Genomic DNA, 15,239 nt, shown 5'->3' on the forward strand with positions numbered 1-15,239 from the left:
TTAGTTTGTAAATTGTAATCCTATCTTCTAAGCACTAAATTTTGGTCCTATCTTGGTCAATTGAGTGATTAATTGTGCTTCCTAAGAGGCATGTATTTAGGAATGACTGGTTGAAATGTATGTGTCACGATGCAGGTGTTCCCTGTGCATCTGCTGTGACAACATGCTGTCTGTGTTGTCATGTAGCCTCGTTCACAGAGAAGAGTCAAAGTCATGGGTCCCTGCTTTCCAGGCGACCCCTTCACATTGTCTCTCCCTTACATGACTCCCGGGTTCACCAAGTTTTGAGACATGGTCATTTTCACTTACAGTGACTCTAATCTCTAAAAACTAGTGGCTGCAGGCTTTAGTGACTTGGAGAGGGAGGAGATTCCTGGCCGTTCTTGCCCTTCATTCATTCAGCAAATAGTTTTGAATATCTGTTTTGTGTCAGGGATGCCAGTTCTAAGTATTGGGGATAAATTGGTAAACTAACTAGGTAATAATCCCAGCCCATAGGGAGCATTTTTCCTGATGAGGGAAAGAGAGAAGCAGGGAGAAACAATAAAGAAAATAAATACATGAAATAAATAACATGTTGAATGATTTGTGCTATGGAGAAAAATAAAGCAGGAAAGGGAGCTAGGAAGTGCTGGGACCTTTAGTGGAGTGTGTGTCTGTACTGACATTCAATTTCTGATACAGTGGAGAAGGCAGCATTTGAGCAGACCCCGGAGGAGGTGATGGACGGGTGAGCTAAGTGTATATGGGGAAAACATTCAGGCAGAAGGAAGAGCGAGAGCAATAGCTTTCCGTGGGGAGCATGCCTGGCGTGTCCAAGTAGCAGCAAGTCGTCCCGTGTGGCTGGTGCTGCAGGCATGGTGGAGAGTGCCGCAGATGAGCCGGTAGGTGAGATATGGGGAGGCCCAAGGTTTCACCTTTGACCCAGAGTGAGGAGTGAGAGGGGAGCACTGGGGGATGAGAATGTGTGAGCAGAGGAATGCCAAATAAACCCCTGAACAGAGTTGGTAACAGGGAACCAAACACTTTTGAATCTGTCAAGATTTTTCATTAGTTTATTGGATTCTTTAATTTCAGGCCAGTGGATATTGTTCTGGTTTTAGAAGTTTAGGGATAGACAAATCCCCAACATACCGTCTCTTTGACTTCAAATTAATATTAAATGGCATGTCATTTTGGGAAGTGTCACTCCATTAAGGAAATGATGTATTTTTCCAGGAGAAGTACTCTGGACATGACTGCTATTGAAAGGCTACGTTCCTAAAGTGCATTAAAATGCTCCCCACTGCTGCTCAGAGCCATCTGCCATGTTTGTTTTCAAATAGCTTAAGACAGCATGTTCCAGGAGCACGTGACAGGCCATGATCTGGAATTCCTCTGCCCACAGAACTCCAAAGAAATTCTCATAGCACCTGTGTACGAGTGGACACAAGGCCTTTCCCTCGAGGCCTTTCATGAACTTTTCAACTCTAGTCAGAAACACTTCTGGAAAATCAAAAGACTTTGCTCAAAGGAAGTACGCCACAGGAACGGGCGAAGTTGAACGGCTAACAATTTTGGCTCTATTTTATCAAAATAAACACAATCCCAGAGACTTTTTCAGAAGTTCAGCTGCTCCTTTTGGGGTTTGGAAGTTCTCTGCGGTATGTTTGGGTCACAGACCCACTGCAGCTAAGTTCCCTTTTAGTTTTGTGATCCCCTTGGTCTCTGATTTTGATCCTGTGCTCTTCAGTATTTCAGTAAGAGTTTTAAAGACACGAAAGGCATTTTGATCAAAGTTGTGGCTATGACAAAAAAGAGGAATAGCTAATCCTCTGGAGGACCTTTTCAGTGCTAACATTAAAAAGATGAAATCTGACCAGCCTGGGCAATGTGGTGAAACCTCGTTTCTACCAAAAATACAAAAAATTCGCCAGGCATGGTGGCACTTGCCTGTCTTCCCAGCTACTTGGGAGGCTGAGGTGGAAGGATTGCTTGAGCTTGGGAGGTGAAGGTTGAAGTGAGCTGAGATTATACCACTGCACTCCAGCCTGGGTGACAGAGTAAGACTCTATCACAAAAAAAAAAAAAAAAAAAAAAAAAAAATAAACTATTACAGAAGTAAAAGTAAATGTTTGCATTTCAATTATCATAGAAAGGGAGATCTGTGTTGTTAGAGTAATTTGATTTCAAAGTAATTCATGACAGTTTGCTCACAGGAGATGTAAGTTAGCTAGTTATGGGAAGCATCCTTTATTAGTTGCACCAAAACCTATTGGATTCTGAAGGAGAAGGGGCAGGATTATAGGAGTATAACCTCAGTAGGAAGTATAACCTCACATGCAAAGAACAATTAAAGGACCAATGCATACTTAGTTTAGAAAGAGAAATTTGGGCAAACTTAATAATTGCTCTGGTCCATATGTCTCTAGAAATCCAAGCAGTGGATGAGTATAAATTTCAGAGCTGAAATCTAACAGTTTGAATTGTCAAATAAAGCAATTAGCAACCTCAAAAATTAGTTACTAACAATATACTTTAATGTTAGAAGTAGCACTTGACCTCAGATCTTCTGATGATCAGTCTAGCATTCTCTGTGCTACACCATATTGCTCAATTGCTTTGTTCCTCCTTAATCCTATGTCTAGGATGTAGTATCATTTCAGAAAAACTATGCTATCCATCATAGTTTACACTCTGATTGTTAGACTGAAACTTCGCGGGATGAGGGCATGCTTTTTTGTTTTAGAGATATTTTAAAAATTCATATTTTTTTGCATTTTTCTTTTTTTTATTATACTTTAAATTCTGGGGTACATGTGCAGATCGTGCAGGATTGTTACATAGGTATACACATGTACTTATGGTGTATACCCATGGTGGTTTGCTGCATCTATCCCCCCGTCAACTACATTAGGTATTTCTCCTAGTGTTATCCCTCCCCAATACCCCCACCCCTTGCTATCCCTCCCTAGCTCTCCCACCCCTCAACAGGCTCCTGTGTGTGATGTTCCCCTCTCTGTGTCCATGCGTTTTCACTGTTCAACAAAAATTAAGATTTTTAAAAATTTCCATATGTTCATATTTTTAAGTCACATTTCAGCAACTTGGTGATTTTGTGGTTTGTTACAGGTGGAAAATGAATTGATTTACTATGTTCATGATGACAGCAAGGAGCTTTATGACAATTTTACCATATTTGCAAATAGCTCAGAGCTTGGAAAGCTGAGTCTACCCCAAACTCTTTGTGTGACTGTTGAATCTGTGAATGATGAAGCTCTGGTGGTAACAGCCAATAACACCCTTAGGTAAGTGCTACCTGCTTTAGACTTATCATAAGAATCTACCAAATTTATATTATTTCTAATGATAAGTAGTAAGACCTATGACTTTGTGTATATAGTTGACAAGTTCCCACTGGTTTTAAATAAATATTATTTATTACTTGGGCATTCTGCTGGGTACTCCCGGCTAATTTTTGTATTTTTAGTAGAGATGGGGCATCACCATGTTGGTCATGCTGGTCTTGAACTCCTGATCTCGTGATCCATCCACCTCTGCCTCCCAAAGTGCTGGAATTACAGGCGTGAGCCACTGCTCCCGGCTCATCGTTCTTATTACTAAAAAAAATACTCCAAGGCCATACCAGTTTTTGGGTAAAATAAGGCCACTACTGAGTCATGGAACTGTATTTCTCTGGTTCTGGGAGCCTCAGTCCTGCTCTGCTCTCAGAGGCTCCACCAGGGCTAGATCCCAAGTGCTCGCAGCAAATACCTCTTGACTGGGCAAGGTGCCTGCCATTTTACACCTTTCCTGCCCAGGAGCCCTGAGGTAATATCTGCTACTGTGGCTTCTGTTCCCCACACAGAGAGGATGACTTGCTGGAAGGCTCCTGACAGCAGTGGCACCATTTCCTGCCACACTGGTACTACCAGAATTTGGAGAACCCTTCAATGCCAATTTACACCCAAGTATCCAAAAACCCCATTTAATAGATTTTCGTGGTTTTCACATACCCTTTCTTGCTGTCTCTTCTTCTAAGAACCTGGGCATGAATCCATAAGACTGGCTTGAAGAAAAACTGTAACTAATATAATCGGTGTGCAAAAAATAAGGATTAGCCATAATTATGTGCCAGGTACTTCTCTAAGGGCTTAAGCCAGCTGAGATATGAGCTGCCATTTGTCTCATTGTGCAGATGAGGGAACTGCATGACTGCTGAGCGGCAGGCTGAGGATGGAAGGACAGCATGGAAGCCTGATGGCTTGTACATGCCTCTGTCCATGGTCTCCAGCAGTGCCTGACAGAGTAAACAGGAAATATTTGTTGAAGGAATGAATGAATGGGAATATAAATTGTTAATTCCCCCAGCATTGGCCCATGTTTTTTAGACCAGGTTTCTGTCTTGACTCCCTTCCTTTAGTGTGGCTGTGTTTCTAGGAGAAGCCTTAGCCTCTCACACAAATGAGCTCCTAGTGGGCTCATTCATCAGGTATGTCAAGACATGGAAATCTGAATGTGTTCAACTTGAAATTTGGTTACGACGACGAATGTTCCTACATACATATTTGGCAATTTCAGCCTCATTTATACCGCTCACAGGGGTCAATGGTTAATAATAGATTATTTAGAAGGTCAGAGGAAGTTGTATGGTTAGAGGTGCAGAAAAGGTGGACATGAGTAAAGATTCCATGGTTCCATTTGGCAATGATGCCTCCCCTTGGGTGGTGGAGGGCTTGAATATGTGATGGGGCATTTTTGCTATCACATTGACTGGAAGATGCTACTGTATTTAATGCTTGAGGGTCAAGGATGCGTAATATTTTCAATGTGTGGGCTAATCCTACAAAATGAAGAATGATCCACCCAAAGTGTTGATGGTGTCCCGTTGAGAAACACTCTGGGCGGGGAACTTGCAAACTACAGTACACGGGCCTCATCCGGCTTGCTGCCTACTTGTGTACGTGGTCCACAAGCTGAGAATAGTTTTTATAGATGAACATTTGCAATTGATTTAATTATAGAATTATAGGAAACATTAATTTGGAAGCCCATATAAGCAAAATGTTTTTCCTCAAAAAAGAATTTCATTCTTCTCAGTAGTAGGCTTGTATTACAAAATAATTGCATTCAATTATTATGATTATCATTTTGAGATGGGGTCTTACTCTGTCAGCCAGGCTGGAGTAGAGTGGCACGATCTCAGCTAACTGTAACCTCCGCATTTCACTCTCAAGTTATTCTCCCACTTCAGACTCCTGAGTAGCTGGGACCATAGGCACCTGCCACCATGCTGAGCTAATTGCTTATTATTATATTTTATAGTGATGGGATCTCCCTATGTTGCCCAGGCTGTTCTCGACCCCTGAGCTCAAGTGATCCTCTTGCCCCAGCCTCCCAAAGTGCTGGGATTACAGGCGTGAGCCACCACCCGCAGCCCAATTATTATTATTATTATTATTATTATTTGAATTTTATCAGTAAAAGATTTGTGAAAAAACTTTTATTTTGTTATGTAAGTATCCATAAAATAGCCCTCGTTTTGTCTCATGGCCCCAAAAGCCTAAACCTGCTTTCTGGTTTTTCACAGAAAATATTTGCCAACCCACATATATACCATGGAATACTATGCAGTCATAAAAAAGAATGAGTTTATGTCCTTTGTAGGGACATGGATGAAGCTGGAAGCCATTACTCTCAGAAAACTAACACAGGAACGGAAAACCAAACACTGCATGTTCTCACTCATAAGTGGGAGTTGAACATGGTAACACATGGACACAGGGAGGGGAACATCATACACAGGGGCCTGTTGGCAGATAGAGGCAAGGGGAGGGAGAGCATTAGGACAAATACCTAATGCACGCAGGGCTTAAAACCTAGATGGTGGGTTGATAGATGCAGCAAACCACCATGGCACTTGTATACCTGTGTAACGACATGTTCTGCGTGTGTATCCCAGAACTTAAAGTTAAAAAAAAAAAAGAAATTAAAAAAGGAAATATTTGCCAACCCTTCCTATAGTCCAACATTATCCAGTAGGACTTTGTGTGATGATAAAATAGGTATCTGTGCTGTCCAGCACAGTAGTTACTGGTCACATGCAGCCAGAAAGTATTTTAAATAAGACTAGTATGATTGAATTTTAAATTTTATATAATTTTAAGTACTTTACATTAAATTTAAATAGTCCCATCTACCTAGAGGCTACTGTATTGAACAGTAGTATTCTAAACAGTAGGGGATGGGACAGATTCAGGTAGGCAGAGGCAAGAATGTATGCAAAACCACATTTACAGGGCAGGGAGAAAACCAGCCTACTAGAGTTGAAGATCCAAGGTTCACAGCATAGGCTGTTAATGAGGGCCTTGGATTCTAGGAAATAATTTGGATGATTTTGTAGCTATGGGAGAACATGCAGCTATATTCTATCTGTGTGCAGTGGCTGGGGGAGCATAGAGCTTCCAATGCTACTTTACCCTCATAATGTGGAGTCAACTCCACAGTTACTGCTCAGGGAACCTGGGATGTCTGTCCCAGCTGGTGACAATTTAGGCTGCCCCAGTGTTTTCAGCCACTTCCCCCTACCCCACAGATTCGTTTTGTAGTAATGCCTCCTGAACTCTCTCTGCAAGGTGATCTGGGAAATAGGTTGGTGGCTACAACGAGGAATTTTAGGGGTCAATTATTATTAAATACAGCTACAAAAAGTTTACATTTATTGTGTGCTTACCAAGTACCAGGTCTCTTCTGTAACTGGTGTCATTTTCACAGCCTTCCAAGGGAACTTCTATGATTCATAACATTACTTAACCTGCAGGAACACTGAGGCACAGAGAGGTAACAAAGGAGGTGTGGCCTGGATGCCAAGTCTGCCTGAACCTGATCTCTTGCCCCCACGCTCTGCCACAGTTCCCTGCTCCACCCGACTGATTCAAGCTCTTTCAATGCATCCAGGTTGTCAGGGCGTTATTAGCAAGAAAAAGAAAAGTACCAAAGCTGCTGTGCCTCTTGCTTCTGCTGAAGCAGCTTTTATAGGAATAGGGCTGTAGCAGCTGCAGCAGCATATACGGGTTTACCCAGGAAGCTCAGCAGAGGGTTTGGGCATTTGGCTACATGGTACAGAATTGCAGGATGAGAGGGATTAGGGAGGTCGAGACGTAGAAAGATGCTGGAGAAGGGCTGGAGTTGGCAAACAAAAGGGAAAACCAGTGGATAAGTAGTAAACTCTTAGGCCTCTTTAGGAATTGAAGCTTCATTTTGGGCTTGGCTTTTAGTTCTGAAGTACCAATTATAAGATGCATCATCAATTTAATGTCATCTTTACAATATTAAATATACCTATCAAATTAGAATGTTCAGAAATGTTAAAATGTGAGAAGGAAAATGTGTACCCCAGACTTTGTCTCTGTCCTTCCTTAAAATTAGGGAAATACAGTCTCCATCAGGAACTGTGGGGTTGCTTCAGTGGTCTGCCCAGACTGCCCTCTCTCACCTTGATACAAGGGTGTTTTCTCTCAAGGAAAAAGGAAGATGAATTGTGACTGAGGACTGTTTCCTTTATTCTTACCTTATTCCCTGGACAGTCTGGATCCAGTCCAGAAAGGGCACAACTTCCCAGTTTTGAAGGCAGTGTCATTCAACCCTTGCTCTTTCTGAGTTTATTCGTTTATTTATCAGATAAGAAACTTGTTCCTTGCCTTGAAGGTTTTAGATTAAAATTAGGAGAATGGAGTTTAAGGTTTGTAAACTGCTCATGTGAACTTCAGCAACATCTCTCTGAGCATTACTTTCCTTAATAGCAAAACTCCATGGAGGGAGCATTGTTTTACTTGGTGATCTGTCAATCCCTCCCAGTTCTAATGCCCTGTGATTCTATGACTGTAAAGCTTATTGATATTCTCTGGCTGATGCTGGACTCGGACAGATGGAGAAGCAGTAGAGCTGCCATTTTACGCTGGATAGACTCACTTTAGTCTAGACTAGGTGGAGGTTTTACATTTCAGTTGAACCATTTCTCTTCTCTTTGAGAAATGTACAAATAGTTTTGGTTTTAAAGTCAGTGTGTCTAAAGTCTCCAAGTGACTAGGTACTACTGTGGGACATGCTAACTTGTCACGTAAAGATGTAGAAGTTTTGGTAGGACTTCCTTGATTTTTTTTTTTTTTTTAATGAAAGAAATCCCAAGAATTGTTTCTTGAATTCTAAACAATGGTCATGGCCTGCTATTCAATGAACGTCTTCCCAAACCAAGGTGTTCTAGCTTATTCGCCAAATAATTTTTTTCTTTGTTTAAATTATGACTATTGTGAATAATGCCTTTTGGGATTTTATTGGTTTCTAGTCATATGGTATAGAAGTTAGTTAGAGGCCTTCCCTTTAAGTGTGGGTGTATTACCTCCTCTGGGAAGGTAGCCTGGTTAGATATGGCTCCCCAGGCTTCTAGATACGATGCTCTCAGAAGAGGTGTTCTCTAACCCCCACAGAAGAATTATGCCATCCTTTATCCCTGGACCTTGATTTATTATTATTTTTAGTGCCCACCACCCTTGATATTAAACAAGTAAACAAATCTATCGTGTGTCTCTTCCCATAAATATAAGCTCCATTTAGAAGGGGATTTATCTGTCTTTTCCCTGTGGTGTCCTCAGTGCCTGTCATGGTATCTGGCACATTGTGGAGGCTCAATAATACTGAATGCCTAAATGCCCTCATGGAGCTCATGTTCGGTAGGGAAGACAATACAATTATTTTATAAATAGGGTGAGGTCTGCTCTACTCTTTGGCAAAGCACTTGAGGTGATAGAGAATGACTACGATTAAGGAATGCTGACACTACAGAGACAGTGGTCAGGGAAGGTCTGTTCAAGGCGGCAATATTTGCATTGAGGCCTGTGTGTGGGTAGCTCTGAAGATCTCCCCCACTGATTTGCAGTACTTATAGGATTCAGCATACTCATGGCTAAGATTTATTACAATGAAAAATGTGAAGCAAAATCAGCAAAGGGAACCAGCACATGGGGTGAAGTCCAGAGGAAACTGGGTCAAGCTCTAAGAGTCCTTTCCAATAAAGTCACCTACAATGCACTTAATCCCTCCAGCAATGATTTCTCATGACACATGCAAAGTGTTGATATAAGGGAAGCTCATGAGATACCAAGTGCCCAAGACTTTTATTGGGAGCTGGTCAGGTAGACACCCTCTGCTTAGTATGTACCCAAATCCCTGACCCCCAGAAGGAAGTAGGTGTTCAAAATAAACCACATTATTTATATAAGCAGTTTAGACACATTGAGCCTCCCTTACCATTTAGGGAATGTTTTATATCAGCACGGGAAACTGTTTAATAGCCAAGTTCCCAGTTGACATGGAAAACTCGTGTGACTGGAGCAGACGGAGGAAGGAGGAGAGTGAGTAGATATCTCTCCATGGTGAGAGTTGATTTCTGGGCATAAGGACCCCCCAATGCCAGACAGTTTTGTTCTACTGTCTTTCAGAGATAATGACAGGGAAGCAGGCCAGCATTCACTGAGCCCCTGCTAAGAGTCAGGATCAGTTCTAAAAGTATCACATAAATGATTAAATGATTTCTCATTTAATTCTCTCAATGGCTCTTGAAATAAAATGAAGACTGCAACAGAGTTGGGGCACAGAAAGGTTAAGCCACTTGACCAGAGTCATACGGTGAGAAGAGAGGGCAGATCTTGTGGCCAGATTTTCTTTGCCCAGAGCCCCTACTCTGCAGTCTGCAATGGGAATGCTCTGTAATAGCGTTTTAAAATGGCAGGCTGCAACCTGTGGGGTGGACTGTGAAATTAATTGAGTCAGAACCAATTTTTAAATAAAAATATTAAACAGAGTGGATAGCATCAGAATGTGTTGTGTATAATGAGGGTAAATATTGTTTTTGTGAAAATTTTGCTTTATATATATAGAATGGGAGAGTTTTAAACACACACACATACAAATATACATATATATACACTAGGTTGCTTTGTAACATGTATTCTTTGGTTTCGGTATTCATGAAAAAACATTGTAAGCCACTGACCTATCAAAGCTAGACTCTTATAAATATGAATCACATTTTTTTCTCCCCTCCTCCTGTTTCTGGGAAAATCTGTCATTTTAGGGGATTGAGTCAAGTCCCAGAAGTTCATCTACTGGAACTTCTATCTATCAGGACACTAGAAACTGGTACTTAAGGGTAATGCTAGAGTTGATACAGCCTATAACAACCCCAAGCCCCTCTTTATCACGATATGTTACAACATGTAAGAAGCCTTTGTGTTCCAGGTGGGGAGTCAGATTGTTGCCCTCAGCTTTGAAGTCTCCCTGTGACTCTTCAAGGTCCCAGCCCTGCCTGCAGGTTAAACTTGCCTGCCCGTGACCCTGCCCCTCCACCTTGTTCATTTCAGCAGGAAAGGAGGTTGGAATGGAAGTACCAGCCACACTGTCTGTAAGCCTGGCTGACCCATTTTATATACTGCTGTTTTGGCCCAAAATTGTGAAGGAAGAAAAATAATACATTATAAAAATTTAAATATTCCAAGGAAAAGGGATGTAGATGAGAGCATATAATCACAGTGTTGCCTCCCTCGTGTCTATAGTATAATGTGAATGAAATTGCTGTAAAGGTTTTAGAATGATGATGTCTTCTGCAGTGAAATTTTATGATATAATTACAATGGCTATTACCAATGTCAACATAATTTATGAAAAAGAGCCAAGAGGCAGCCAGGAATTGGTCTTGCTGATTTTGAAAGCTTGTGTAGACAATTTATGACATTTAACATATCCTTTTAATTTCTGATTCTCATTTTATTTTTTTAATTGGAGTGAGGTATCTCTTTTATCCACTAGAATGTGTAACAACAATGGCAAATGAGCATAGAAATGTTCTGGAAAGGCTGAGTGTGTGGGTCAATTGCAGTGTTCTCATAAATTGATAACCTTTAACATTATTAAATAATTTTCACGTACCAGGTGTGTTTCCTTTTTTGTGAAAGCTAGTATATAAAGCATATGCATTTAATCAAAATGGTAGAGCTACGAGAATGCAGTTTTCAATAACATAGTTTCTCTGAAGCTATGGTTACCAGTTACTTCTTTCCAGGCAAAATTTCACACTTAGGGGATTATTTCAGACAGCGACATTTCTTTTTACCATATTTCAGAGCATAGCAAACAGTAGTAATAACAACTGTTCACATGAGCCATTACATGTCCTAATGATAGTTATTACTTACATAGTACTTACAATGCCTGGTATTGTTCTATGCAATTTACATTTACTCAGTGAATCTTCAACCACTCTCTGGAATATCATTTTTATTTTAAACATGAGGAGTCTGCAGCACAGAGAGGCTTTGACACTTCTCCATGGTCCAAAGCAGAAGGGCCGCTGGCAGACAGCAAGTGGCAGAGCTAGGACGTGAGTTTGAGCCTGGAATCGCACCGTTTTCCTACTCCCTCCTTCATAGTTAGCAAAGAAGCTCAAGGACCTGGTGAAGGAGATTAAGAGAGTATCGCTCTTATTCCCATTTTAAGAAGGTGGAATTAAAGATCAAGAGGTTAAGTGATTTGTCCAAAATAACAGTTAGTGGCACAGTCTGGGGCAAAGACAGTCACACAAATGCAAATGTCATAAAGCTTTCAGACTCAGTTCTGTCTTTGACTTTTCAAACAGCATGTTCTCAAGACATTCGGATTATCCTGTGTGATGACTCACTCTCCCTACTTGTCATCTGCGCCTGGAGGGGGTGGCAAGAAGGTCTGCCTGCAGTCTTAAGTGGGAGAAGGAGGTGGGAGCATGGGGGATAGAGTTGCTGATAGCATCTCAGACTCTGGATGGGAGTTCATAGGCAGCCATCTGAATGCTAACCTCTGTGTCTCACCATATCAAACACACTTCATTCTCCTGACTAATTAAAACATTTCCTTAAGCCACAAGGCTTTGGCTGATCTCCAAGATCAGTCAGTGGTACAAGAGATCATTTGTGTCCTGACAAACTGGAATTGGGAATTGGAGTTAGACCATCTTGGGCAAATCATTTGTATTTTATTCTGAAATATATTCTGAGTATTTTTGTATTCAAATATGATCAGTGAATTTTGTCCATACCTGATAAAACATATTTTTGTCCACAAGGGGGCTTCATTTTCCTATTTTTCAAATTTCTCTTTCAATAATACTATACATTTTGTTTTGCTGTTTTTATACTGAAAATAGAACCATTTGCTTGCTTTTGAGAAATACCTGTCATCACTAAAAAGAGCTTTGAGAGCTGGGCATAGTGGAAGAATTAAGGCAGCAAAGTTTGAAATGCCAGCTGAAGTTGTGGGGAGACCAACAGTGGGAGAGTGAATTCATGAGCATTTCACATCCATTTCACATCCCTTGTGTGAAACTCAACAAGGGTCCGGGTTTGTTTGTTTGTTTTTTGAGACAAAGTCTTGCTCTGTTCCCCAGGCTGGAGCACAGTGGCATGATCTTGGCTCGCTGCAACCTCTGTCTCCAAAGATCTGGGTTTTTAAATATTAAGATTACAGCTAGGATTAAATGGGATCATCATTAGGTTTCCAAATACCACCAACCTCTTCTTAAAGCTAAAGGCCAATTTAAAAATTATTATTCCAGGTTTGTGTTATTTTCCGATACTTAGGGTTTGAACCATTCTTTTTCTGGGCTTTGGATCACTTTAAAATCTGAATTCAAGTTAGGGGTTTTTGTTTTCTTTCTCCTCATACCTGAAGTTTCCATTACCAAGTGCTGGGCACTAAATCAGGCCTTACCTGAAGCAATGGGGCCGTTAATTCAACTAAATTTGGTTACAGTGGAAATGAGACCCGAGGTTACTAGATCTTGTTTTGAGTGGCAAGTTTTCCATTTGTTTTGGAAGATGGTATATTTCAGAAGCTAGAGGGAGGAAAAGCAGTGTTCCATAGCAGAGTAACTACAGGGGAAAACATGCTTGGTCCAGCCTTTGAGTGCATGGCCTTGGAAAAAATGATTGTCTCTACAAGTCATGAGAGGAGAAATGGCAGCACATTTGCAAATCAGTTTGAGCTCTAGAAGAAATGCGGATGACATAAATGGCTGGATTAAAAAATGTAAAAAGTGAAAAACTAGAAGGAGTGGGCTTGGCATTTTTTTAAATAGTCCAACTTGTACATTTTATTACAGTCTTTCAGTGGGTTTAAATGAAGGCCAACACCTTATGATTTGAATGTTGTATTGATTCACATTTCTGGTAGCTATTTAAAAGTTGATGTCCTTAGAGCTTAGTGCTAAAAAATCTTCAGTGGGCATATTCAAATGGCAAGATATAGGCATGTCCATAGAGAACATAATTATTACACAGATAAACTACTCACCCTAAATTAGGAGGAATGCTAGTAGGTTAAACAAAATCTGCAGTGTGTGCTATAGAATAGCCTCAGTAGTGGTGATCATCACACCCTAAGTGACTTTTTGGAAATGCTAAAAATATCACATCTGTCCTCAAAGCCAAATCTGACAAAGAAGATGGATCACATAAAGCTAATATTTATTGAATGCTTACTATGTGCCCGTCGAAGCAGCTCTAAGCACTTTTCATATATTAAATCACTTAGTCCACTTAATAGCTTTATCATTTCTAGTTAAGTGATGAGGAAATTAAGGCAGAGAGAGGTTAAGAAATGTGCCCCAGGTAACACAGTAGTAAGCAACAAAGCAGTGACTCAAACCCAGATAGTCTAACTGGACAGAAACTAAATCAACAATTCCTGAACAACCTGAAAATAATTTTAAAAGAATTTCAAGCAGTGATTTTGCTACTGTAACATGTTATTTTTCAACATAATTACTTTGAGGAGTTAAACATTGGTTTGGAGGTATAAGTTCGAATGTGTGTGTGTGTGTGTGTGTGTGTGTGTGTGTGTGTGTGTGTGGAGTATGTGGGTATTTATATACAATTACTTTATGGCTTCAGCTGTTAACTTTTAAGAAATTAAAGGATAATTCACAAAATAGTTTTTTCCTGTGTTAGCAGTAGTTGGTGTATTAGAAGGAATTAGAATGGATTATCTTGTAGCCGTATTATGCCTGATATGAAAATACAGGAATCCTATATATTTTCTGAATTTTCTGTCTCAAATTCTGCTTAGTTATTAGATGATGGGTTAGCATGGAGTAAGTTGTTTCACAGACTGCTCGTTCTACTGAAGGAAATAGTTCTTTTTAATGGGAGAGATCGTCTATTAAGTCATTTAGGACAGAATTTTTAAACAACTCAGTAGAAAGCATAGAAGATGATAAGGTTCTAACCAGAGAATAGAGAATGACACATACGCTTGGGTATGTGCACATGATGTTTCTGTGGGTAAGAAAAAAATATATAAATACAAATACGGATAGAAATGTGAAAATTGAGTTAGTGATAAAACTACTTGTTTTTAGTGTTAGTGAAGTATCCTGTGACTACATGATTAGAGAAACTCAAAACAGTCGAATTCCATCAAATGTGATTCAGCATCCATATAACATTTTAAACCCGTGTTCAAAACTGAACTCCCAATCTTCCTCCCCGAAATCTACTTTACATTCAGCTTTCCTTATTTCAATTGCTGGTAACCCTGTCTTCGCTTCTGAAACCCAAGCCATGGAGTCATCCTAACCTTTCCTTTTTTCATACCTCAACACGCCTAAATACTCAGAAATTCTGCTAGTTTTGTCTTCAACAGACATCCAGAATTTGGCCACTTCCTACCGCCTCTTCAGCTTCTGGGGCCACTCTCTTCTGTCATCCTTCTTTGGGATTACTGTAGTCGCCTCCTAACTGGTGTCTCTGTCTCTACCTTGTCCCTCCAATGTCTATTCCTGACCCAGAAGCCAAAGGATTCTGTGCAAACATGAGTCTGACCACGCCACTCCTCACCTAAAACTCTACAATGATCCATCGTTGCACTCAAGGAAAAGCCAGAGTTTTAACAGTGGTGTTCAAGACCCCGAATGACATGACCTTCCATTATGTTTCAACTCATCTCCTTTTACTCTTCATCTTGCTTATTCTGCTCCTTTCACACTGACCGATTTCCTAGTCCTCCAGCAGATGAAGCCTGCTTTTGGGATGTTTCCTCTGCCTGGATGGTCCTCCCCTAGATGTTTACATATTCACTATCTCCTCTTCACCTCCTTCCAGTCTCTTCTCAAACTGAACCTCATACTTAACATTTGCCCACTCCTGAGGCCCCCCTTACCTTGCTTTATTTTTTCT

Source organism: Sapajus apella, unplaced genomic scaffold (genome assembly GCF_009761245.1).
Source record: "Sapajus apella isolate SASKATOON/1434 unplaced genomic scaffold, GSC_monkey_1.0 scaffold1, whole genome shotgun sequence".
Taxonomy (NCBI): Eukaryota; Metazoa; Chordata; class Mammalia; order Primates; family Cebidae; genus Sapajus; species Sapajus apella.